Genomic DNA, 7,098 nt, shown 5'->3' with positions numbered 1-7,098 from the left:
CTTCCTCGTTTGTCCTTATCCCAGAGTTCGGTCCTGGGGTAGACATGTTAGGCCCAATGGATGTTTTAATGAACACACCCCTAGGATGAGTTCTAGGTCGCCCCCAGGCTGGGATCTAGTGCAGGTGTGGAAGGGTTTTCTTCTCAGCCTGTTGAGCCCCACACTCATCCTGGAGCCTGCTCAGCTTCTGCGTCAGGGTCCCTGGAGATGAGGGTGAGCTCCTGAGGACAGTGAGATGCCCCTACTCCTCTGCTCCTGCTGCTCTGATCTTGTCTAAACAGGGCGTGCAGAGCCATGCTCCTCCACTGGGTGCAAGAGCGCCCCCTGCTGGAATCCCTCTGGACCTGGATATTGTCCTCATGATCATCTCCCCAGCCCCAGAGTGACTGACCCTTGTGCAGATGCCCAGGAAGTAACCTTAAATGTAGGCTAGAATCAGAGCAGCAAATGATTCTGCAAAAAAAAAAAAAAAAAACTCCAGGATAAGGGAGTCATGTCTTCCTGGTTTCTGGATCTCTGGAGCTGTCCCGTCTAGTGTGGTTCTCAGTCATATGTGTGCCTCTTCATGGTTAAATAAATTTAAATATATACAATTAAAAATTCAGAACCTCATCACATCAGCCACCATGCAATGGCCCAGCAGCCACATGTTTATACAGCTCGAGTTTTCCTTCTTTCTACCCTTTGATGAGAACATGATCTTCAGGCTGGCGCTGGTTTACCGGAAATTCTAGGGGTGGTACATGTGCTAAAAGACTTTTAGTTTTGAGGGAAAGGAAAGTGAAAGATGAAATCAAGTATATAATTTTTAAGAAATGGACCTTTTGTTTTAAATGTGGGGACATCAGCAGTGAACTTTATAGTCCTTGGTGCCTTCTTACCGAGAAATTTCCTTTAGCGTCTATTTTTATTAATTTTTAAGACCAAAGAAATCCAAACACCATTTTATATTTGACAATGCTTCCTGTATGTTTATACCAGATAAGCTAGATTTTACCTTTATATTAGTGTTATTAATGTTAAACTTAGTTTGAAGAAAACTTTGTAAACATATTTATTCAATTTTTAATATCTGACCAAAAGATAAGATTTTTATAGGCTTTTTTAACCTTTTATAACTTTTGTCAAACAGCAGGGTAGTGCTTTCAGAAAACCCCGTTGTATTTTTATTTTAATGTCCAGTTCACAGAGAAACTGGATGATACCCTTTAACTGTAGCCAATATGTTTCCACACAGAATTTTCTTTATAATTAACGTTTCAAAACTTGCTTAAACCTTCAAAACAATTTTTTAACCTTTTAATGTAAGTAAAAATAAACATTCTTATGCCTCCTTATAATCCTTTTACCAAAGGCATATTTTACTTTCCTTATACACCTTGCACATAAACTGTTTCTTCAATAGTTTTACATTCAGGAGGATTAATTAATTTAAATTATACAACATTTCTTGCATAAATTTTTCTAACACTTTTTTTATGACTTTCACAGACAATTCTTCAACATGCCTCAACTTTCTGACTTATTGCAAACATCCCTTTCTTTAAACAACTAGTTAATTTATTTCAGGTCAAGAATTTTCCATATAACATTCCTTTTTATATAAATTCTGCCCCCCTTCCTTTTTTTTTTTTTTTTTTATTGTTGTTTTCAGAGATGATAACTATTCTCTTCCAAAGCAAACTTCCTTCATATCTGTGGACTAGACTGTCTACGGCCACAGATCAGAAGTTACTATAATATATGTTACATTGTTAAGTTTTAGCAAACTTTACTTTTGTGGAAAACTTTGTAAGTGTGGGATTTCAGTTATCCTTTGTATTAACAAGACTTTGTTTAGTCCAAATTAACTTAGAATTAGTATAGATGGCTTTTTTTTTTTTTCCCCCTGGTTCTGTAAGTACTTTAAGGCTTGGCTAAGTGCAAACAGCTCGCATTTTTGAGCAGACCAATTGTTAGGCAATTTTCCTAACTCTGCTTCTACAAGAGTTTCCCTCAATTACAGAATACCCATTGTGGTTTTTTCCTCAGTCACCTGGGAGAAACTATCTATCATCCTGTCCTGAAGGGAGTTCCTCCTAGGTCTAGTCGGACCTTTGTATGGCAATTAAGATTTAAATCCCCCGTTAGGAAATCTGCTGGGTTAAGAGCATTTTCAGGGATTTATGTTAAATCATCTTTTTCTAACAGAATAGCCCCATACTTTAAGATTTTTGAGTTAGTAAGCTACCTTGTTTTTTTTTTTTTTCTTTCTTTCTTTTTTTTTTTTTTACTTAGGATACTTCTTAACTGGTGAGGTGTGCTCACAATTAGGTTGCTTCTAAATTTATTTTTCTACTTTTTTCTGTTAGCAAAGCAGTTGCCGCTACAGACTGAATGCATTTGAACCATCTGCGGGACACTGGGTTCCAGGAACTCACACCAAATCAGAATCAAAACCAAAACCAAAGTGCCGATAAAGGCACGCCGTGGGTGATCAGGCCACACGTCAACCGAAATGGAGTGGGCAAGTTCCCAAGACTGGTCCTGTCAAGCAATTCAAACCAAGTCAAAATCAAAACCCAATTCAGGCCGGGCGTGGTGGCTCAAGCCTGTAATCCCAGCACTTTGGGAGGCCAAGACAGGCGGATCACGAGGTCAGGAGATCGAGACCATCCTGGCTAACACAGTGAAACCCCATCTCTACTAAAAAAGTACCAAAAAAACTAGCCGGGCGTGGTAGCGGGCGCCTGTAGTCCCAGCTACTCAGGAGGCTGAGGCAGGAGAATGGCGTAAACCCGGGAGGTGGAGCTTGCAGTGAGCTGAGATGCAGCCATTGCACTCCAGCCTGGGCGACAGAGCGAGACTCCGTCTCAAAAAAAAAAAAAAAAAAGACTTTACAACCATTTCTTTTTAAAAATCAGTTAACAGCCGGGCGCAGTGGCTCAAGCCTGTAATCCCAGCACTTTGGGAGGCCGAGACGGGCGGATCACGAGGTCAGGAGATCGAGACCATCCTGGCTAACCCGGTGAAACCCCGACCCTACTAAAAAAACACAAAAAACTAGCCGGGCGAAGTGGCGGGTGCCTGTAGTCCCAGCTACTCGGGAGGCTGAGGCAGGAGAATGGTGTGAACCCAGGAGGTGGAGCTTGCAGTGAGTTGACATCTGGCCACTGCACTCCAGCCTGGGCGACAGAGCGAGACTCCGTCTCAAGAAAAAACAAAAACAAAAACCCAAAAGTGCTGATAAAGGCATGCTATGGGTGATCAGGCCACGCTTCCACTCAAATGGAGTGGGCAAGTTCCCAAGACCGGTCCTACTGTACTCCAGATATCTGGACTCCCAAGAGCCAGTTCCTTCCTGGTGTTCAACCAGTGTGTTGATTCTCCACGGGTGCCTGCAGTGCACTGCTCTGACGAGGCATTCCACCAGGGCAAATGCCTGCCCAGGAGCATGCTCAGGATCCGCGTAGCTCAAGCTGGCCGGAGTCCCCTGCAGGGATGCTCCACAGGGCAGGCCTAAGTCACCTAAGGGGCTGCCTCGCTTGCCGGTCAGGGAACCAAGAAATGTAGTAGGATGAGCCACAGACAAAAGTCCTCAGACACTAGGTTAAAAAAGGAAGAGGCGGCCGGGCGCGGTGGCTCAAGCCTGTAATCCCAGCACTTTGGGAGGCCGAGACGGGCGGATCACGAGGTCAGGAGATCGAGACCATCCTGGCTAATACGGTGAAACCCCGTCTCTACTAAAAAATACAAAAAACTAGCCGGGCGACGAGGCGGGCGCCTGTAGTCCCAGCTACTCGGGAGGCTGAGACAGGAGAATGGCGTGAACCCGGGAGGCGGAGCTTGCAGTGAGCTGAGAGCCGGCCACTGCACTCCAGCCTGGGCGGCAGAGCAAGACTCCGTCTCAAAAAAAAAAAAAAAAAAAAAAAAAAAAAAAAAAAAAAAAGAGGCTTTATTCAGCCAGGAGGTCAGCAGACTTGCATCTCAAGAACAGAACTGAGCTCTCCAAAGACTTCATTTGGCCAGGAGCGTCAATGGACTTGCGTCTCAACAACAGAAGCGAGCTCCCTGAAGAAAGAGTTCCTGGCCTTTTTAAGGGCTTACAATTGTAAGGCGTCCACGTGACAGGGTCGTGGTAGGCTGAGCAAGCATGGGGTACGTGACCAGGTGGATACGTGATCTACAGATAGCACAAGTGATTAGGGTGGGGGTTAATCTTTAGCCCACAGGCCTGGCCAATGGCCCCGATCAGTCTGTTATTTTTCAGTTTTTACTTCCTCCTTTTCTTTGGAGAGAGGAGACATTAAGAGGAATGGCCTCTGTCCTTATTCTGGGCCATCTTTCTCCTGCTTCATGCCTGAATTTGCCCATTAACCCTGAGTGGACCGGTTCCTTGAAGTGAGAAGCGGCATTTAGAGATCACACTTGGGCTGCTACTCGCACAGCCCTTTTGAGTCAGACACCCCAGACACACCCAAAATGGACACGAGACCCGGAGAGGGCGATAGGAGCTTGCTTCCAACTTCTCCCTGGAGGTTGAGGCTGGACTTTCTTACTAACACCTGGCCAGACCCATCCCAAACTAAGACAACACCAGGGAGGATGGAAGGGAGAACCCTGGAGCTGTGTTGTGGTCAGATTGGACCTTCCCATGGCTGCTGAGACTCTGGGACAAGCTGCCTCTTCTCTGGGGCATTGGGGACACCTGAGGATGCCTCCCTGCTCTTTGTGCTCACACCAAGAGATCAGGGTTACAACCACCCTGTAGTGTAGAGAATCCCTGTCCCTTTCCATGCCACTTCCCTCCTTAGGGAAGCAAACACCCTCCCAGGAGCCCATTCCCATTCCTGGGCCACAGTCAAAGGGAAAACCTGATCCAGACACGAACTTCCCTCATTGCGTGTGTGGGGCTGACTGTCTCACCTCAGCCTGAGAAGGGCAGGCAGGGGTGTGGACGTTCTGCTGAGCAAATGCCCGCCGGAGTCAGTGGTTCTGATTTCCTGAATCACAGTGGCAGGTGGGGGCTTGGGAGGGGGGCACAGGGAGTTCTAGGGAGTAGTTTTTGTATGAGCCTATGTCACAGTGTTTGATGTTTAGCAGAGACCCATCTGACCGTCCTAAAGAAAGGTGCAACAGAAACTCACTTCACAGGGCCTTCATGATAACTGAATGAGATAACATACTTAAGTATCTGGTACTTGATATCTGAGAGATACTGAGTAATGAAAATGATCCTTTCTCCCTCTCTGATACTTAACGTGGCCCCTTACATTGGGCTGCTGGTTCTGGGGGGTCGCAGGGAAGCAGGATGGTTCACGCTGCTTTCACTACAAGCTCTAGCACCCAGTAAGAACCAGCACGGCATGCACGGGGCACACACCATACACCAGGCTTGGTTCTAAGAACTTTACATACTTGATCTCATTTAACTGCCCTTAGAAGTCAGGGAATGGTCCCCATTTCACAGAATACTGAGGTTCATAAATGTCAAATAACCTGTCTGGAGGAGCCAGGTCTGAGAACAAGGTCCGTGCTCATAACCAGGTGGTACCCATGGTCCCAGAGTCACAGGCCGTTTTAAGATGTGAAATTTGGTTAGAGATCAATTTTCTGTCTCTGGAATCATCATATCCTCTCTCAATTCTTATGTGTTTACAGGCAAGGATGTGTCAACATAGAGACTTAGGAGGACAAAGTGAACTTCCTGAGCCCCAATAGGCAGGAGTCCTGCCAAAGCCAAAATGTATGTGTCACCTTGGAAGATGATGCCCCAGGAAGAATGGGGAGAAGGGAGGAGGAAAAACTGCTGATGAGGCTGGCTTGCTCTTCGGGGCCCGTCATATCAGCAAAGCCAGCTCTTCTGAGATGGAAGAACAAAGATGCTTCTCCTCTGTGAAGAGGTGACAGTGGTGTTCTGGGTGAAGGAGAGCAGCTTTGTCCTGGAAGGAATCTGACTTGGAAGGAGGCCCAGTTGTCCAGCAGGTGCGTGCTCCCTTTCTTCTCTGGCTTCCAAAGAGCTCTCTGCAAAGCTCCTTCGCGGAGCTGCTGGCAGGAGGTCCTTTGCTGGGGGGCAATCCATGGGGACGTCTGGAGCAGTGGGAGCCTATCTTGGGACCTGGATGGGAGCTGCTCCACCTCAGCACCCAGACTATGAGGCACAGGGCTGGGCACTACGAGGCCATGAGTTAAAGCAGCCTGGATTTGGATTTCAGAAGAACTGGGCTTGAGTCCTAGTTCTGCCACAAACCATGTGACTCTTAGACAGTCACTTTATGTTTTTATTTCCTTGGCGGTAAAACTCATTACCTACAATATGGGAATTGTAAGGAACTACTGAAAAAACAAATCTTAAAATGTTCTGTGCAGACTCTCAAATACTGTGCAAATATTAAACTGTTGTAAAATCCAGTCTCTACCTTTGAGATTTTACAGTCTGGTGAGCAGGTAAACACAAGCACACATAACAAGAGAACAGTCTCCATTTAGTGCTGGGTGATGGGAACAGAAAGCAAATGCTTTGAGTTTGGGGTAGTGGGCTGGGGTGATGAGGGAAGGCAGGAATGCGGGGAAGGCAGACCGTGATTTTTTTTTTTTTTTTTAAGAGGGAGTCTCGCTCTGTTGCCCAGGTTGGAGTGCGGTGGCGTGATCTCGCCTCACTGCAGCCTCTGCCTCCCGGGTTCCAGCAATTCTCTGCCTCAGCCTCCTGAGCAGCTGAAATTACATGTGCCTGCCACCACCCCCAGCTTATTTTTGTATTTTTAGTAGAGATGGAGTTTCACCATCTTGGCCAGGTGGTCTTGAACTCCTGACCTCATGATCCACCCGCCTCAGCCTCCCAAAGTGCTAGAATTACAGGTGTGAGCCACCGTGCCTGGCCTTGAATGGGTTTTTAAAGATTTGGGCAGACAAGCTGGGTCACTGGGCGCTCCCACAGAGGAAGCATGAGCCAAGGTGCAGCAGCCATTCTACACACAACCTTCTTTAGCCATCAGGTGCAACAGAGGTTGCACACCGGTGACACATTAGGAGAAATCCAGTCTGCACGTGTGTTTTATTTGCACCACACAGTGTTTACTATCATCTGGCCACTTAAGACAGGGATATTTAAAATGAAAA

The 7,098-nt window shown here is 46.5% G+C and overlaps 1 long non-coding RNA gene across 1 annotated transcript; it reads left to right on the top strand.

The window, feature by feature from the left end:
• The first annotated feature begins 3,932 nt into the window (after window positions 1-3,932).
• On the top strand, window positions 3,933-6,390 carry LOC115892940. The gene is made up of 2 exons (XR_004052892.1): window positions 3,933-4,137; window positions 5,641-6,390. It is a non-coding gene; the product is annotated as an uncharacterized LOC115892940 (long non-coding RNA).
• The last annotated feature ends 708 nt before the right edge of the window (window positions 6,391-7,098 follow it).

Source organism: Rhinopithecus roxellana, chromosome 13, assembly GCF_007565055.1.
Source record: "Rhinopithecus roxellana isolate Shanxi Qingling chromosome 13, ASM756505v1, whole genome shotgun sequence".
NCBI classification, from domain to species: domain Eukaryota; kingdom Metazoa; phylum Chordata; class Mammalia; order Primates; family Cercopithecidae; genus Rhinopithecus; species Rhinopithecus roxellana.
The sequence above is the reverse complement of the archived record's forward strand: the minus strand, read 5'-3'. Positions and strand labels throughout refer to the sequence as shown.